The sequence below is a fragment of the Sorex fumeus genome, unplaced genomic scaffold (assembly GCF_029834395.1).
Source record: "Sorex fumeus unplaced genomic scaffold, SorFum_2.1 ptg000047l, whole genome shotgun sequence".
NCBI lineage: Eukaryota > Metazoa > Chordata > Mammalia > Eulipotyphla > Soricidae > Sorex > Sorex fumeus.
Genome location: NW_026606104.1, coordinates 20,586,266 through 20,606,876, shown reverse-complemented (window position 1 = coordinate 20,606,876; position 20,611 = coordinate 20,586,266). Strand labels below are relative to the sequence as shown.

Below are 20,611 nucleotides of genomic sequence, written 5' to 3'. Positions count from 1 at the left end.
ACTATTCACAAAAGACACTTGCATTCCTATTTTCATTGCTGTAATATTCACAATAGCGAAAATGTCCAAGAACAATCCAAATGTCTAAGACAGATGAACGGTAAAGAATCCATGATACATATACACAATAGAATACTCCTCAGCGATAAAGAGAGTTGAAATCATGCAATTTGCAGCGATATGGATGGATCTGGAAAGTATTATTAGAGTGAGTGAATGAGAGGTACAGATACAGAATGGTCTCTCACATATGTGGAAGGGCTGGGAAGGATATGGAAGGAGATACTGGGACAGTGATGGAGGGAAGTAGATATTGGAGCATGTAAAAAAACCCTATCTGACATTATTGTAAACTATGGTGCCTAAAATAATCTTTTGATAAAAGAAAAAGTGAAATAAAATCCTCCTTTTCTTGTGTTCTTTTCATACATTTTGCTGTCACTCTCAAGTTAGCCCATGCGTGTGATATACTTTGCTAACATAATTACTTAGAATATAATCTGTAGAATTTCATATTTATTAAGAATAAATCTCTTTTCAAAAACTATTCTGCTAGGGCAGGCAAGATAGTACAGCGGCTAGGGCACTTGATTTGCACGTGGCCAATCTGAGTTTGATCCCTTGCATCACATGCGGTTTCCCAAATACTGTCAGAAGTAATTACTGAGTACAGAACCAGAAGGAACCCCTGAGCATTGCCAGGTGTGGCCCATAAACAAACAAAAATCATTCTACCTCAAAACTACTGCAGTGTTACAGGACAGGGGCTCTGAAACAACTCTTTAGGTTTGGATCTCAACTCTACTACCAGTATAGAACCATCTGACTCCAGTAACCTTACTTTACCTCCATTAATTTATAGAGTACAGTTAATAATAAAATCTTCCCCCTGTGGTTATTGCAAAGTGAAGTAAGTCACATAGGAATAAGTATTTGAGTGTTTAATACAATTTCTAAGGTCTGAAGTTAGTGCTTTTCCTCTTATGATGTCATATTCCAGTATCATCTTTATGGAGATTCTCATTCTCTCTTATCCTTGATGATTATAAACAAGCCAGTAGTTTAAGCCATCTCACCCATTTATAGGACACCCAATAAATCTATATAATAATTAATTTATATCTAATTTATAATTTCTCCTATAATTAATACTCTTACAGTTCTGGATACTTACTTTCATCTCCATGAAATTTTTTGAGACATTAAACACAAACTTCTACCCCTGAGCTCATCATTGCCCCACTAAACTGGTTGATTATTTTGACATCTGTATTTCTGTTAATAGCATCCTACTTTCTTCTATGAGGCTCAAAGTTCCTAATTTATCTGTGTCTCATCCCTCTCCCATACTGCACAACTCAGCAGTTGCCAATTCCTATTGATTGTCTCTGAAATACCTCTTCCATCGTGTTCTTCCTTTTAATTCCCACTGCTCCCACCTAGTCTAGGTTCTCATTAATCTCTTTCTTGTCTGGACTGTAACAATAGTCTACCATCCAATCTTCATTGCTTTAGACTCAGCTTAACATAACAAGACAACATTCTTCGAAAATTAGATACTCATAGTACAACTCACTCTTGCACTCTTGCCCTTGTTCTCTAATTGTTTGACGTCTGCTGTTATGGTTCTCTTTACTCCATGATAGAAGAGACCTTGACCAACTAGTTCATCTCTATGTACTAAGCACTTAATATTGCTAAATGAGATCATTCACTATTAAGTTTGATATTATCATCATTAAGTATTATAGTGTTAATGAACTGTATATTACTAAGATTGTACAATTACATTTAAAATATTACTAAAGGTTTCTGTTAGGTTAATTATTGAATAAATCTGTTTTCTGTCCCTTCTTTGATCTATAGTACATACGCTTCATCTATTTAAATTGAATTTCTAGATAATTCACTCCTCTGCTCAAACATCATCAGCCCTTCCTGATTGATTGCCCACTGTCTAAATTTCTAGTATGAAAGTCGCCAATTAAGGCCCATACTCACCTTTATGAAAGCTCTTTTTTGCTCAGAATGTTGAGAGTAATATTCACTGTCATTTCAAAAGTTTTCCCTTACTATACCTCTATATATATGTCAATGGAGAAGCAGAAAGAATAATCTTTTTATATTGATTACACTTGCCTCTAAAACAGAAGACAACATAAAGTAGAAGTTTGCCATGATAGCCTATTCATGAGAACACTTGTCAGGAACAAAGATTATTCTTAATTTTATTTGAAGTCATTTTTTTTCACCCTTTCTCAATGGGGCATCATTGCATTCACTTTTTTTTTATCCAATTGTCCTTCCTTAATTCTTCATCTATTTCCCTTCTGAATTATACTGTATTCATGTCTCAGTATATATACATAATTATACTTTATTCATCTGCATCTTGATAATAAAAATGTTGCTTTTCTGTATAACTGTCAGCTCTGCTGTGTATGACACACCACCCCCCACCTTATGCTGCAAGCAATTTCTCACTGCACTATAGCAGTTACATGGGAGCCCACAACTGAGGCATGACCCCCAGAAAGCACCACACTTCAAAGACGTGTGTGCACCGGGGCCAGGAAGTACAACCCCTGGCTGAACACTAGCAAAGCACAATAGCAACCTGAAAACACCTGTACAAGCAACTCACAACTAAAGGAATATAATTGCCATCCAGCATGGCAGAAAATTTGGAAGTAGCATATTCAGGCCTGCATGTAACCCTCAGTCTTGGAAATAATAACAAAAATACAAGACGGCAGAAATAAATGAAGAAAAACTCAAGATCTGAGGAGTAGGGCACCGTGGCAAAATGATTCCCTTGCAAGTGCGTGATCTCTGATGCACGACAACTAAGCACAAGGACGCTCCAGTTATCCCAACAGTTGACAAAACAAAAGGATCAGGAAGGCAATTGAATTAAACATAAAATAAGAATACAGTTATCAGCTCAAAAAAGCTAAAATCATTACTTCAAATATCAACAATTACTCAATTACCTTTATCCGTTTCCTTTGTCAATTATCGATGCCATAGTTTTTTATCTGTAAATTTTCCTACAAAGATGAATATTCGTTACATCATTGTTTGCTTTGGGCATGTTTTGGTGTGGATTTTTTTAAAGATTTATTTTGGGGGCCCGTAGTGCTATTTGTTGGGCTCTTGCCTTGCACAATCAACGTTAATTTAATCCCTGATACCAGATATGGTCCCTCAGCCTGCCAGAAGTAAGCCTGAGCACCACAGGGTGCGGCAAACAATAATAAAATTTATTTATTTTTGGTTTAGTTTCACACTCAGAGCTGTTCAGCGGCCATTTCCAGTATCTTGACTGGGAATTGTTCTATATGGCATTTGGGGATATATGCAGTGCCAGGGAATAGAACCTGGCGTTGTCAACCAGGCAATTGTCAACCATGCACACCAGTCCTTTGTTCTTTCTCTCTGGTATAAGATGAATATTTTTGTTTTACAATGAAAAATACCTCTTACACAAAATTACACAATTAGATATCCATCATTTCTGTGATACTTTGATCTAGAAACTAACTAGAAATGAAGAAATTAGAAAAAAATAAAAGGAAATGTTAGTTTTATCTTCAACCAACGGTTAAAATATGCCCAAGTTTAATTCTAAATGACTGAAGTCAGAGTGAAGTCTAGACGACCAGTGTAAAGTTTGGAAGACTAGGCTACTCACTGTCTCTGCTCAAAAAATGTCAAGGATGCTTTCCATCATTATAGAATGTGGTATTAGAGATTAAAATTTAGTTTAATTCAATTAGCTAGACTTACTGTACTAAATGCAAGGATTGTTATTCTGCTGCAAGATCACATGGTAGAAGGACATATACCCATTCTTCATCTATGATTTTAAGACCAAGTTTTGCAACCTTACTTAGGAATCTGGCTTTTGTTTGTCCGTTTGATTTTTTGATTTTTGGGAGGGTCACACTGGGAAGTGCTCAGAGATTTTCCTGACTATGCTAAGTGACCTATGTCAGTGCTAAAGGAGACCGAATGTGATGACAGAGATCCATCTGCATTAGCTAAGTCCAAGGCAAGCACCTTACTGCACACATCTCTCTTGCCACTCACCTAAGAATTTAATTATGGCCTTTGTAGTCATTTAAGGCTCGAGCGGGCCCAGTAACGTCTCCATTGGAGACTTTGTTGTTACTGCGTTTGGCATATCGAATACGTCACGGGGAGCTTGCCAGGCTCTGCCGTGCGGGCGAGATACTCTATCTTCTCTTCCATATCATATCAAAGGATTCAGAAAAATATATATTATTCATCTAAAAACTAACTCTTGCATAAGTAATTTACACATGAAAAGTATTAAATAACATACTTCAATATATGGTATTCATAAGCAAAACTAATAAATAATCTAGTGTCTATAAATGACTAACCTTCTTGAAACTGTAATATTTTAAAATTCACTAAGTAATGATTAGTGAATCATTGTTAACATCATCTATTTCTTGGTCAGTTCTCTTGATGAACTTCGTCTCCTTCAAGCTAGAGACAATGTTGTGCTTGATTTTCCTTCGCAGATATGAGACTAACATGATGAATAATCAATCCATCTACATATTATTAAAATAGGAATGAATTTTAAATACTTAGGACCTACATACTCTTAAAACAATTTTAGTTTGATTTAGTAATTTTTATTTTGGGGTCACAACCCACAATGCTGTGTGATTACTCTGCATGGGGCTCCAGGAACCATTTATATTAGCAGGGATCTAACCTAGGTTGGCTCTGTGCCTTACCACTGTACTATCTCTCTGGCCCTAGGTACCTTGTTTTCACTTTTAGAGTGAAATGAGCAAAAGACAATTTGCTCTCAAAACTTTAAGAAATTGTACTTAACTGCTACCTCTCACCATTTTTCCCTGAAATTAGCACTTAATTGCTGGCAAAATACTTTTGACGGGAATGGGAATAATAGAGAAGGCCCTTACTGGTAGTCAAATAAACACTGACTGGATAGTAATAATAAATAATACAAATGCCTGTCATCCAATCAAAAAAGAAATAGTAAATTTACTCATTTTCTTAGAAGAGAAATGAATACCTCCGTGTGTATGCTGGTCCAAAAGTTTTCCGATCAAGCATCCAATGCCTGGGGTCAGTGTAATATTTGTCTGAGAAAAAAAAAATTGAGCTGAAGTTCGTAGATGCTAAGTGTGGAGAAAAAGCCAACAAAGGAGGACAAACATCACACACACACACACACACACACACACACACACACATACATACACACAGAGTTTTTTCCCAACATACCATTGGTAGGCAGGCAGTTGCTTTAAATATATTTACATATGTAAATAATTAAATTTAAGTAGATGTATACATTTATATCTACATTTGTAGTATTTCTTTTGAAACTTTAATCATTGTCAACTGAAAGCAAAATTAAGTAAGACTTATAGATCTTTCCTTTTGTGCTTTTTGGGGCAAAGTAATTGACAACTGAAGAGTCCGTGGCTTTCAAAGATCATTTCAGAACAAACAAAATGTTTATCATATTTGTGTTTTATTTTGTTTTGTTTTTACTGTATGGTCACTTCAGATTTCAGGGATAGAGTAGCCTAAGAGAGAGAAAATACATGGGGGCAATTTCATTTTTAACATTTTAAATGTCTCTTAAAATCACGCTGATAGTCATTTTATAAACTCCTCATATTCTACTATATTCATCAAGAGAAAACCATACAACCAACCACCTCCCACCAGCCACAGTAAAGACTTGCTTTCCGATTTGCCCTCACATCTGTGTTTACCGGAGGAACAGATGCTCAGCTTCTAAGGGTCAGAGTTTGGCCTTTTCCCTCCTATCACTAAAACAGAAAGAAAGGGGGTTCTGATGCGATGGTGGCAGCTTTCCAATGGCTGGCCTGTACTTTTACATTTAGAGTAAGCAGGTGGCATCAATGGGCTGTCTAATGACTAACAAGATAAGAGTGCAATTGATCTTTTTATTAACCCATTTCCCTAGGTGGGTGGCAGCCTGCTCCTCCCTCTTGGGTTCAGTTACACTGTTCAGTTCCAGGAATCATTTTAGAACCCTCAACATTTTTGTTTGAACTGGTACTTAAAGCACAAGGGCAAAAAAAATAAATAAATAATAACCCAAACCCTGATAGTCTCTCTCATCTAAATTCTACCATCTGAACCTCCTCCATATGGATCAATGTCTTTATATTTAGAATCTAATTCAAAACATATTTAATGTACATGTGACTGTATCTTCAGTCCTATTGATAATATTTTTGTGCTGAATTTAAACTGTGGGTTTTATGTGTCCTTTTTTGTAGGGTGAAGATCCCTTACTCTAAACCTCACAGCTGGCTCTGAAGAGTATGGAGCCTACATAGATTCACAAGGTAAATGATTTATTTTGAAATAAGATACAGTAGATTCAACGGCTTTAATTAGAAATTATCACGTTAGATAAATGGTTTGTACTTTATCTAATGGTGACTTCCAAATATTTAGCCATATCGTAGACTCATGACACAGTCTGTGCTGAGGGAAGAATAAACTGTATCAGTGGTATCCCTGTCAGCAGTACAGGTGGCCTGCTATGTGTTGTTTAAGTTTGACCACATACCTGATTTCTTGCAAATGTGTTACTGTGCTCTTAGAACACTTGATCCTGGAGTAGGCCAGGATATCATAAATCACATGCTCGAGTGGAAAGCTATTAGATGTGTCATTTTTATAAATGATGCCCTAGATGATTTTGGTGTAAAAGTAGGAAGAGGGGTCAAAACATCCCATTGAGGTGACTTCTGCCATCAGAGGTAACAGATAAGGAAACATCAGGAAAACTGATTTAGAAAGAAAAGCTCTATATTTTTATTTCTCTGAATCATAGTCATAATTTGCATTCCTGCTTATTCAATAATTCTATATTCCCAGAAGTTATCAATTTTAAAAAGATAGACTGGTATGGGATCTTTGATATCACTTACAGCAAAATGATTAAAAGCTATGCATCACGGCCACCTAATTTCAAATTGTGGTTCTGCCACTTACTAGCTATGAACTTCGAGCATCAATTTTCTCATCCACAAAGTAAGAGAAACGATTGTACTCACTTCCATGTGCTCTGGCATACTATGAGAAAATGAATAGATACAGCACACTTAAAAATATTCCCTGGCACCTAACAAATAACTGATTAACTAAAGGGCTTTCATTTCATCTCCTCACTTTGTTTCAGATTTTCAGTTTCCTTTAGTCGAAAAACATGGTGGTTGTGAGAATTATTAGGGGAACTAAACTCCCAATTCCCTTTCAGCAGCCTCTCTCCTAAAGGCAATATATTATACCTTTCATGTAAATGCCAGGAAGGAAAATAATTGGCCTCCCATTGCCCTTTGAATGGGTCCCTGGCTAGCCCTAGGTGGTGTGACGTGTAAAGTGACCCAGAGCAGGCGCCTGCCAGCTCAGCGCACAGTGTAGTGGGAGAATCAATTAGAGGGCTCGTCACCATTTCAGAAACATGCAAACATCAATTGGCATAGAGTTTCAGGAAGCAGAATAAAAAGGAGCCTACAAAACAAAAAGCCTTTCAGGGGGATGGAGGCTCAGTTCTTCCAAATCACAAACGGATGATTATGATCACCATTAGAGCTTAATGAGCCTATATATGGCTAATGACTCCATCTTCAAATCAGTAGGTTTGCCAATAGTCCATATTGCCATTCACATCCATTCTTCTCGCCTAAGCTGCATAACCATGGTGCTGTTTGGTCAGAACAAGTTGCCGTATTTCTCCATCCTTCAGGAGCAAATGTGTATTTTCAAATCTATAATCCCCCTATTTACTTTCAGGATTGCAGGTGACAGATCAGAGGGGAAAAAAATACACTGCTATATGGTTTATAGGATCCCAGGATACCTGAGTTCAATCCAAAATTGTTCTCCAATCTAGTTTTCTCCTTTCCAAAATGTAATCTGTCACTATTCTATTTCCAAAGAAAATTTTAAAGAGAGGAATATGTAAAGTTTATCTTTTAATATAAGTAGAACTTAATATAAGTAGGGACTTAAGTATTTGCTATGAAAGCTATCATTTATTAAGACTTTTTATTTTAATAACTGAATGTAAAAAATAATTGTGTTAAATAGTTTAAACGTTATCCAGAGAGCCATTTGAAAAGTATTCTTGGGAGCTGGAGAGATAGCACAGCAGGTAGGGCGTTTGCCTTGCACGTGGCTGACCCGAGTTCGATTCCCAGCATCCCATATGGTTCCCTGAGTACTGCCAGGAGTAACTCCTGAGTGCAGAGCCAGGAGTATCCCCTGTGCATCACTGGGTGTGACCCAAAAAGAAAAAAAAAGTATTCTTTTGAAGCCAGAGATGTAACACGGAGGTAAATGCATGCTAAACATCTATGTCGCACAGGAAATTTGTGTGGCATCCAGGATTGCTTTATCCCAGATCTGCAAATAAAAGAAAGACCATAATTTGAATAAAAGATAAGAGCTAAGCTGGTTAAGTTGTTTTTCTAATTAGCTCTACTACAAATCAGCAATGATATTAATTGTTAAAATTATTTAAAGGGGCAAAAGTGCTCATAGTAAGGATAATATTACATTTTCTTAAGAATAATTAAGGGACCAGGAGATAGTACAGGAGTTAAGGCTTGCCTTACAGTGTGGACATACCTGGCCTGTGTCACTAGCACCACATATGGTCCTCTGAGTACCACCAGAGATCACTCCCGAGAATAGAACTAGCAATAGCTGCCCTCATTTTGTGCCACACGTTATTAAAGCTATTAATGATATATTATTTATTAGAAAAGAAATGTGTGTAAAAGTAACAAATGCCACCTCTTTCGTGATTCAAATATTCACAATATTTCTTACATTTTAATATTTTCAAAATATACTACACTAAGTATAGTAGACCAGTATTTTTTTTTTTTGCTTTTTGGGTCACACCTGGCAATGCACAGGGGTTACTCCTGGCTCTGCACTCAGGAGTTACTCCTGGTGGTGCTCAGGGGACCATATGGGATGCTGGGAATCAAACCCGGTTTGGCCGCGTGCAAGGCATACGCGCTACCCTCTGTGCTATCTCTCCAGCCCATAGACCAGTATTTTTTTTTGGATTTTGGGACTCTTCTGGCTGTGCTTAGGACTTATTCTGTTCAACAGCATGCCCAGGATTAAATTTGGTTGGCTGCATGCAAGGCAAATGTACTAGTTCTCTGGGTCCATAATCGTTTTTTTTTCTTTTAAATTTTTATTACCATGAGGTACAGTTGTAGACTTACAATTTTTTGTGCTTTGGTTTCAGTTTTACAATGATCGAGTGCCCACCCCTCCACCAGTGCCCATTTTCCCCACCACTGATCCCAGTATCCCTCCAACCCTCCATCCCCCCCATTCCACCCTGCCTCTGTAGCAGGGCATTCCCCTTTATTCTCTCTCTCCTTTTGGGTGCTGTGGTTTGCAAAAGATTGAGTGGCAATCATGTTTGGTCTAAAGTCTCAGCACACATCTCCCATCCTGGGCGGATCCTCCCAACACGCTTAATTTGGTTGCTTTCTTCTCTATCTGAGCTGCCTTTTCCCCTAGCATGTGCAGCTGGCCTCCAAGCCATGGAGTAAACCTCCTGGTACTTATCTCTGCTATTCTTGGGTGTTAGTCTCATATTTTGTTACTTTATGTTCCCCAGATGAATGCAATCTTTCTATGTCTGTCCCTCTCTTTCTGACTCATTTCGCTTAGCATGATACTTTCCATGTAGTACCACTTGTATGTAAATTTCATGACTTCATCTTTTCTAACAGCCACATGGTACTACATTATGTAGATGTACCAAAGTTTCTTTAACCAGTCATCTGTTCTTGGGGGCCCATAATCTTAAATAATAATTACACCAATATCATTGCCTTTAATATGATCTTGAATAATATCAGTTTGCCTTGCACGCAGCCAACATGGCCGACCCAAGTTCGATTCCTCCGCCCCTCTCAGAGAGCCCGGCAAGCTACTGGGAGTATCTTGCCCGCAAGGCAGAGCCTGGCAAGCTCCCCGTGACATATTGGATATGCCAGACACAGTAACAACAAAGTCTCCAATGGAGACGTTACTGGGCCCGCTCGAGCAAATCGATGATCAACGGGAGGGCCTATACTTTACTTACTTACTAATATTAAAGGAAAGCAAGTGATAGTTATAGTTGAAAAGATAATGTTAGATATTAATATAATGCTTTGGTGTAGTACTACAGAAATTATAAATTATTTCATATTCAAATATTCCACCATAATTTTTCTGGGATATTCATGCCATAAATAAACTTTGATTGCTATGTTAATATAAGAAACATGAATTGATTATGTCCATTTCATATAGTGAGCATTTCAGGAAAGACTTCTTGTTAAAAATACAAGGCTGGGTTAGCATTTTTTGGGTTCCCATTTCAAATATATATCTGAACTTTCTGAGTTATCTTGATGAACTAGCATCAATCTAACTAAAAGTTTTTATATACAATCTAAAGGAATAAATAAAACTTCAAAAATGAAGGGTTTTATTTAGAAAAAAACTTCTTAGCAACAAAAATGTTTAGCAGATTCTAGTATGTACTAAATCCACATTCTGCTATCATTCTTTATTTCCATAACTCTTTCTGCCTATTCCTCTTGTCTCACTGATTTCGTCATTTAAAGAATGAAATAGTCAGTTTAAAATGAACTTACTTCAGACCCAGGGAAAGGGCTTACAGGGCTGCAAATTTGGTCCCCAGAACTGCTTGAAGAGACCACTCCACCACCATAATTATTAAATTGAGAAAATCTCGTAGTCACTGGAAAAATTTAGAGTACAAAAAGTATAAACTGCATTTGCTTTTTAGTCTCGTTGACCAGATATTTGAAAAACATTTTAAGCCATTTTATTCATTTTAATGTGCAAAACTCTTTCAAAACAAAGAAATACAAAAAGTTGAAAGTGCAGCCTATCTTAGCATTTTAAATTGAGTTTTATAGGCTTTTGATGGAAAAAATAGATTCAAGATGAGACTTTTTTGCAGGTGAGAGAGGGAACTCTCACTGGAAAATGTGGGGTTCCTTGGATGGCTTGTGAAGGGGGGAAGAGAGTGGTGTCAGCCTAGAGAAGGGAGTCAGTTCCCCTTACTCCCGACCTTGGTCATGGTGGGGATGGGGGTAGGGGGATTTGTAGGGATGAGAACCTGTTCTAAGCATCCACAGGCTTTGTACTTTACTCTCACTAGCCCGATGAAATGGTCTTGTGTGAGTCACATTTGTTCTCCATTGTGTGGGAAGTGATCCCTGCTACATGAACCAAGGAACTCAGATTGGAGTGAGGAACTGCAGAAAAGACCAGTCAGTGCTAAATCCTAGCCAGATTTTCCAGGACTATCGCTTTCCCTCACAGGGGAAAAAAAAATCTCAGAGATAGTGAAGTAAAATATGGTTATTTGGGAAGTGAAGGGAGGAAAGGAGAAAGACACACACATGATCAAAGAGAACATGGGCTTTTCCAGAGTGGAAAAATTAAAGTACACATTCCAAGCAGATCTGGAGCAGATTCCCAAGATGGAGAATGCATGCCATAAAAAAGTACAAACCTCAGACAGAGATATGGACAAATGTGTGCCTTTGCTTCTGCCAAGTTAGTTTTTATACAGTTTTCCCAAACTGTCCCAGCAAAGTCTGTTACTAGGGAGGTTGCCAAGGGGAAGAGGTTGAAGTTATTGCTAGTCTTCTTTTGATATTCTTAGTGTGGCCATTGGCCAGAGATGGAGTCTCACCTCCCAGCTGGCCCAGCCAGGCTCTGCGACTAAAATTATGCTGCATCTCTGTGGTTTTTGCCAAGTCTACTCAGACAGGTCCTGGTTCTCAGAGGCCTTAATATTTTGGCGCTGCTTTAGGTTTTTCAAATGTGTTTATCCCAATACATATAACCAGGGTTCCCTTATCGCTCTGCATGTAACAGTTTTAATAGGAGATGAATAACCAGTGGTCCTCTAGACTTATCCAGAGGCTGTCTAATAAGCTTTGTTTATTTATTCTTCTTTGAGTTTTGAGCCACACCTTGCTGTGTACAGGGCTTATTCCTGATTCTACCCACAGGGATCACTTTTGGTACATTCAGGGGACAGAATGGGGTGTCAGGGATCAAACCCCAATCAGCTCCAAGCAAGTTAAGTGAGCTACCCACTGTGCTATCTCACTGGCCCCTCGAGAGCACTTCACCACCAAAAGCAAGGCAAAGCAATGGTTTAGGCATGGTAACATGCAAGCCAGGTAAGCCACAGCAAACAAGCATTAACTCTTCCATGAGCAGTGAAAGTACAAGTATATATTGCACAAAAATTTCCAGTTTAGCTAGTGGAATCTGAGACTCTTCTATAAAGTGCAACAATGAAAACTTCAGGATGTATAGAAAGAATTCTTCCCTTCAGGGAGAACAACAGCTATTATAACTGAGTTCAAACCTTTCAAATCCAAATGTTGGTCTTTTTACAAAGCTCAGCGATTAACCTCATCACTTTGAAATAGAAAGCCTGTACCTGAATTTCATCAAAAGCATTCTCTCCCTAAAGAATCAGCTTCCTATACTCTCCCTGTTGTCCTCTCAACTACTTTCTTTTGGTTTCTGACCAGCCCAGAGTGAAATAATTGAGAAAGAAAAAGCTATTACCACTGACCTTGACAGAAAAATATTTAAGAATGTAGAAGATGAGTTCATTTCATATCAAGACCTATAAATTAACCACCGATTGTCAAAGTAAAAACTGAGATTCTAATAATCTAACATTGGGGCCAGATAGATAGCATAGCGGGTAAGGCTCTGCCCTAATGCGGTCAATTGAGGTTTGATGGTACCACATGAAGAGATCTCTGCCAGTAGAGATCCCTGGGTATACGTAAAACCAAGTGTAGGTTGGGTGTTGTCCTAAAACAAACAAAAATAATAGAAGGAGTGATTCAAAATAGTGCAGAGCAATTAAAATATTAGATATTCTTCTTTAAGTTGCACTATGTAACTGAGTATGGAAAATTAAACTGAATGGATGCCTGACCAATGATATTATGGTTACCCTATATTTGAATTTATCTTCAATAATATATTCCATGCTTTCATTTAATCCTTCCAAAAACTATATTAGGAAAATGATAATGCCCTCCGCTTGAAGATAGATACGTTGGATTTTTTAATTTACTGTAATTAAATTCAACAAGTTTCAAGCAGCAGAATCATGATTTGAACCCACAGCTTTCTGAGGTCACACCCTGTTCTTTCCATAATGTATACTACCTTTCAGAAAGTGCTGCCTTACTGTCTAACGATGCTGTTGTTATATAACCAGGTATACCAGGAAGATGACTGAGTTGACAGTTTTATTGCATGTATGTACATTAACATCAACCAATGCTTACTATTTAGTCCCATGAAGTCAATGAATGTTTTGCAAGCAGATGGGCTACAGATTCCAAAAAATCAATGAATATTTGACTAAGCAAGTGAATTATGAAGAGTAAAAGCATTATATGTGCTTTTTCTTGGAAGTAAAGGGAAAGCTATAGTGTTAATAAAACGGACCCAATGCTAATGACTTAGAGCTCCCCCATTCCCAAAGTGGAAATCAATCTCACTCTAAGGTTGATTTTGCTCATTCCATAAACTTATTTCCTAATGGAGTTTCTTAATTTTGACATTCAAAATATAGGATACTGTCATGGCTCTTTACTTGCAGATTCAAGGTCAGTTTACTTCCTAATCTCTTCTCATTTATTATTCACTTTCATGCAAGGCTCAATATGCCTTGTTTTCACATGCTTCATGTTCATACACACTCTCTAACAGATGCTCTCCACCGTCTGAAATATTTTTCATTGATCTTACCTTTCTTCCCAGTGACTATCAAATCTTCACAGTATTCAGCTTCCAGGAACTGCAGTTTTGCTTTTGCCACCAAATTTCCCAATTAATGAGATATGAAACAGTGGAATCCTTCCATGGAAATCATCTTTCAACCAATGTCAAATGTGTTCACGTTGGGCTGGAGAGATAGCTCAGCAGACTAAATGCATATTTTTCATGGGAAAGATGTTTAATTCCTGGTCACTATATGATCCCCAGTATGTAGTGGGCTCTCCCCTCCAACACTGAGTTGGAAGTAGCCCTCAAGCACCACCAATATGGATCAAAAACAAACAGCATTCCTCTTGTGTATAACAGTATTTAATAGTAAGATTGCTTTCTTTAGCAGGGTGGGAGGGGGAGCGGGGGGTGGGGGAGCCTAGTTTGGACTATAGCAGGCAATGCTCAAGGCTTATTCCTGACTTTATACTCAGGGATCACTCCTGACAGGCTTGTGACCCCTATCGGGTGCTAAAGATTAAATCTGGGTTGGCAGTGTGCAAGGCAAACACCCTATACATGGCACTATAGCTCTGACTCCAAGAAGGTACATTTTCATAGGTCTATTTTCATGATAATAAAAATACTATTGTAATAAATTTGTACATATTTTAATAAAAGAAAAAGAAGAAAAATCATAGTTTATATCAGCACTCAGAAAAAGCATGTCTATTTTCTACTTTTTTTCTGCACATTGGGCTGTTTTTTAACTTAAACACTCCCTGCCTTAATATATTTTTTTATCCTACTCTGATTCTCCTAAAATTAGACTCTGTAAGATTAAGATTTATTCAGTTCCTTGGATTCAGGAAAACCAAATAACCAGTTGCCGGACTGACTATTAAGATGCCTGGTGAATCACTGAATCATGGAAAGCTAAAAGTATTTCTATTTCTTGGCTTGTTTAGAAAAATATAACATCTATATCATCACGTGTGCAACTCCTGGGTAATTTTTCTCTTTGCTTTTATCAAGAGTTAATTTCCTGCTAATTAAAACCACTTTTTTATTTTGTTGAAGTTAGAAAACATGTATTAGGTTTTATAGGGCATAGCAGTACAAAATCACATCTGTGTTCTAATTTCTGAATTAAGTTACAGATTTTAAAACTATCATCATGTAATAGCATAAGTTTTCTTTTCTGCCTGTGAGCCATGTTAACTATAATGATAATGCCATTTTTTAACTTACATCTTCTAATATCTAGCCTCCCATGTGCCTCCCAGCTCCCTTTGTCAAGACCATATTAGTTTTTATCTGGTAAACACATTATCTGAAAATTTAACTTTCTCCATGTGACTTATCTGTTTATTGTTTTCAGGTTTTTATCATATTGCCACCAGAAAGAACTTTACTCTTAGACAATTGCCATGCATCTTAGTTCTTCCACCCACTGAAATAATGTTTGAGGGGCCAGGGCAATCTTTAAAAGAGCTGGGGTACATGTGCGGCATGCTCAGGGCGATGGGGTCACTCTTCAGTGCACGGTGGCCTACCTACCACCACCAGGTGTAGCCTTTGTGGACTTAGTAGCCCTGGGGAAGCCCAAAACAAACTGAGAAAACTATAATATTTTATGATTAATTTATTCAAATGGAGCTATTTATCCAGTTTGTGTTTGTTTGCCAGCCAAAGTTTAAAGAAATAAAATCACTCAATATGTGACCTCACAGGTCTCACAGGAAATAGTTTTACAGTCTTACTGAATATCTTTCTTGAAATTTCATTGTTACAGAGTAAATCTCTGGCACCCAATATCTGATATATCATCATTAGTTATTTGCAAATTAATAAATAATATCCTTCAAGCTATCAAAGTCCATCCCCAAAATAACCAGAATTGCTGACTTAAGAGGGCTGAAGGATTTCATAGTTTGGATGAGATGCAAAAATCTTTCATTCTACAAAAAAATGTTTCCATAAATGCTTCCCAGATGCTTCTAACAAATAAGAATAGAATTTTTATACCTTTGTTATTTTCTCCCCTCCAACATAAAAGAGATATCAGACTCCATCCAAACAAACCTGAGACTAAAACCACTGAAAAACTGTTTTTTTTTCTTGAAGCTGTAGTGTAGATTTTACAAAGATAAAGGAGCCAAAGTGTTGGTACCATTGAGTATGAACGTGAAAAAAGAACAGCTGTGATTGTTGAGGTTCCATAGGGTATGGGGTTCAAAAGGATAATCATGAAGTGTCAGGGCAATCAAGATACTGAAATATTTTAAACTGTAGACAATCGACATCAGGGCAGACACTGCCAGCAAGAGGTCTGTGTTTTATTGAAGTCTAAACTAATTCCGCTTATTTTATGCTACTGAATGGTTCATTTGCTTTGGGAGCCTCAAGGGGTAAAGGGGAGGGAAACAAATTAAGTCAAAACTGCAAAGACTTGTTAAAACTATATAAGGTGTGTCTAGATCTCTTATTGTTATGTGATACCTTAGAAGAAAAAAAAATGGCTGTGGGAAATTCCACCAAGACCAAATCCAAGACAATTCACATCTGATTAATCAACCTTTGAAATGTGCAATGAAATCACTTCAGAGAAAACCGAACTTAATATGCAATAGCATAAACTAATCATTGTTTTCTTTTCTTGAAGTTGTGCTGGCACAAGGGTGAGAAGTAGATGAAAACACTCCAAGGGGGGAAAAATATATTTCTCTGTAAATCAGTTAAGTTTACTGATTAATGAAAAACCAGACTCTGCTGTTAGAGACTTGATGCTCTGAGATTATAAACATGTTCTTCCATAACGGCTGCCACTTAAGACTTCTAAGGAGAGTGTACGATATGTGCCTAAGAAAAGAAGGAAACAGAAACATTTATGACCTTGCACCACCCAATATACACAAAAACACACCCGCTCTTAATCCCTCTCCATAAAACTTTATTTATACAGTTGTAAATTGAAATCTCAAGCATAAAATTCTATATCTATTAAACGTACAATAGTTGAGCCAGTAGTGACTGTGTCAGGCTTGCTCATTTTTGCTTTTACTGACAGCAAATGATACAAAATCATAGGGAATCCATATCCCTAAAGTCAAAGAATAGCTCCCAGTCATTTGTAGAATCATTAGCAACAAGGTGTTGTCCCTTAAGGACAACACACATAAAATGTTCTCCTGTCGCTTACAATTGTGTCAAGGAGAAAACCAAAATGAACTTGCAAAGTCATGCACCAGCTCAATTTTGGAAGGAGAAAAAAAATCTTCCTTTGAAGGAAACGAAATCAATCCCCAGTTCAAATTAAATTTGGACTATTCTGTGAAACTCCAATACACAGCTCCAATAACAATCAGTACTTACAGACTTAAGGTGCAGGCAAATAATGTTTCATTTAAAAGAAATTGAATGAGGATTACTGAGAGAGAAAGTTTTGATGCTGTTTTGTCATTAAAGTTAAATCATGCTATTATTGGATCAGTCCTGAACATCTCAATCTGCACTCTTTTTTTTTCTCTTTCCTTTTTCTTCCCCTTCCTCCCCCCACTTTATTCTGATGCTCTAGACGCCCTTTGCCTGTTTGGTCTTCATCTCATTAAAACCTTGTCATCCAAATGTATCATAAATGTAGCCTAAAGACTTCTGTCTCATGCAAAATTTAGTTTGAGTTCTACTCCCATGAAATACTTTGTTATGCACAAACCCTCTGTTTGGTTTGCTGACATTCTTCTTAGTTGACTCTCATGGTGATTCATTATCTTGTGATATAGATTTCCAAGTATCATCTTTGTATTGATTTTTATATCTTTAATAACCACTCCACAGAAGATGGCTCCACTGGTGTCATTGATCGCATCAAAAATTCAAGGCTTACAGAAATACTAGAGAGCTAATTGGTAGCAGAACATTTCAGACTTAATCTTAATGCAGTCTTAATCTTCTACATTAAACCTACCTGAAGACTTCCTCTTGGAATCCTCCGACCAGGGAAAGTTTAGTGCTTCGCTGAAAAACACCTGGTGAGCTTATGTAAGAAGGCAGTAAATGGACTCCCCGCTTGAAGTGCCATATAACAAACGTTCAGAAATTAAAAGCAGCACTCTCATCTGGAGTCTCCATACCTGGAATGCTTTTTGCTTTCCTTTTCCATTCCAGAACCAGATCTGATTATTTGTTGCAGAACTAAAACTCTCAAAGTTTCCCTAACTCTAAAATATGTGCCACACTGGAATTACACTTGAAACAACATATTTAGGGGTAGATATAGGACTGGAAAGTCAGCATACTCATATAGGACCAGGATAATCACACTCTGACTTCCTTTTAGCATCTCAGTCGGTTCTAGCTACATCAGCCTTAGGGATGAGAAAACTAAACCAAAAAGAGAAAGAGAAGCAGACACTTTCTGTAAAGATGAAGAGAAACTTGATTATAAAGTTGGAATTAGGACATTTTCTTCTCCAGCAAAAAAAAAAAAATCAAAAAATAAGAAAATAATTGATGTCGGTGGGCCCCAGGGGTGGCTTATGTGAAGCAGGAAGGAGAAAGATGGTCACTTTCTCCCGATCTGTCTCTGTCACCTGGGACCCAGGGTTACTGGATTCTTGTCTCACCTAGCAGAAAAGAATTTCAGGAGTAGACAAACAGTGAAGTAAAACAATTTTTATTTGGAGGTTTTTGAAGAGAAGGAGGAAAAGAAAATGGGAAAAAGCGGAGAGTAATGTGCTCAAGAGAGAACCCGGGCTACTCCAATGGTGAAAAGAGCCCCCACACACATCCCAGCATAAGACAGGAAAGAATGAAAGTACAAATCTCAAGCGGGGAGATTGTAGGCAACACATGTGCTCAGACATGTGAATGTAAGCAACACATGGACTTGGCAGCATATGCGCACCCCTCCTTTGCTCAAGGTGGCTTTTATAGGGTTTTTACAACCTGCCCCCACGTGGGGCTTCTACCTAGATAATAAGAGTCCATTGCTAGGGCTGTCACTAAGTGGGTAGAATTGGGTGTGGCCTCAGAAACTCCTTTTCTTGACCATTGGTCCTGCTGGGTCTTCTCTCAGAGGATGGGTCCAGCCTTCTCTAGTCTGGGCTAGCTGAGGGTTAATCATATTGAAGGAAGGAATTGAGGATTTTCCAGTAATTTCCTTTGAGCTCTTTCTGTAGAGAAGAGTACAGTCCCCTCAGGGTCTGTTGCTGGAGAAGGTCTTATCAGTTCTTACTTTCTATATCCACAAGGTGGGTCAGACTTAGGACTAGTGACGTTTTTTTACTTCCAGAAATTTCATCATGTGTGTTCTGTTCACTATAACAAAGCACAGATGAACCTAACCTGGTATCTGCCCCAGAGAAACTTCCATTCAGAAGTTGAGGGGTAGAAGGAGGAAAGATGATTAAAAACTATTAGATGACTAACTAGAAAACAGGATGCAAAAAATGTGGACTATAGACTTGGCCAGGCTTGGACCCCACTGCACATCTGCCACTGAGCGCTATGGTAGCTGGCATACCAACTGCTGCCTCCCTGAAGAATGGTGACATCTAAGAAATTCTGACATCTTTTTAGAAAGAAGCTCATTTTCTCTCTTGAATGTCTATCAATCTCTCTCCCCTCACATTTCTCTAAATAAATTTCTTTAAATAAAACTAGTTTGCTTTCAGACACACATAAAATTTCTTTCCCAAAGAAAAGAAGTGTGGTGATAACAGACAGTGAAGAGTACTGCGTGTATTTTCATGTGTTCCAAAAGCGTATAATCCGTTAGAAAACCATAAAGACCCAGGTGGCTTTTACCTCCTCCCTGGAGGAGTTGAAGAAGTCATTTTAGAGGGAAAAGAGGGCAATCAAAAATGGACATATTCAAAATAGTGAATATGGCTTTGGGTGCCATATCCAGCTATCTTCAGCATTTACTCCTGGCTCCGGCAGGACTTGGAGACCCTATGCTCCAAGTCAGTATTTAAATCCTGGTGGCTTTCATACAAGGCAAATATCCTACTGTCTATACTCTCTCTCTTTCTCTCTCTCTCTCTCTCTGTCTCTCTCTTTCACCCCTTATTAATCAGTTTTTTATCAAAGTGTTAGCATAAATGTAAACATAGTTCATCATTACAAATGTGGCTTCAAACACTGAAGCAAACGAGAATTTTTAAAGTATTTGGTCTTTGAATGAAGACTTTAGAAAGACTGAAAAGAGGAAAAGATGGATACTGAGTGAGATATGTAAAGTCACAGGTGTTTTTGATGTTTTGTGTTATGTAAACATCTAATTAATTTAAATACAACACATTAGAATTTATTGCAGAGACTTTGAACAAACTATTAGATGAACAATTTAAGTGTGGATTTCAAATAATTTGCTTAGGATATATTTAAAGAAATGGCAGATGTTTGTATCATAAAAATTATTTTTGTATTCAAGTCATTCTTCCGTTGCATAGTGCTTCACAGAATTTAGCCATAGGGCTGGTCCATAAATACCCATTTGTTGATGAAATTTCAGTTTGTATTTTTATCACATCCTACTTTCCTCAACAAGCTACAACATTTAACATAGGAAGGCAAAACATTACCAAGATGTTCCATTTTACATACTTTTATTTGATCCTGCCTTTTATGTACCCTACCACAAAATAGTTTCTTTTATTTATTTTTTTCCTAAGATCATATGTGCAGCAGTGCTCATGGATTCTGTGCTCACAGATCATGCCTACTGTGTTTGGGGTTGAAC

General features: G+C 37.6%; 1 protein-coding gene across 1 annotated transcript in view; it reads left to right on the top strand.

Moving 5' to 3' along the window:
* Window positions 1-20,611, top strand: part of ADGRL2 (adhesion G protein-coupled receptor L2) — a 584,864-nt gene that overhangs the window by 26,631 nt on the left and 537,622 nt on the right. Inside the window, exon 2 of the mRNA XM_056123806.1 lies at window positions 6,327-6,395. The gene's annotated coding sequence lies outside the window, so the exon portion shown is untranslated. The remainder of the gene's footprint in view (window positions 1-6,326; window positions 6,396-20,611) is intronic.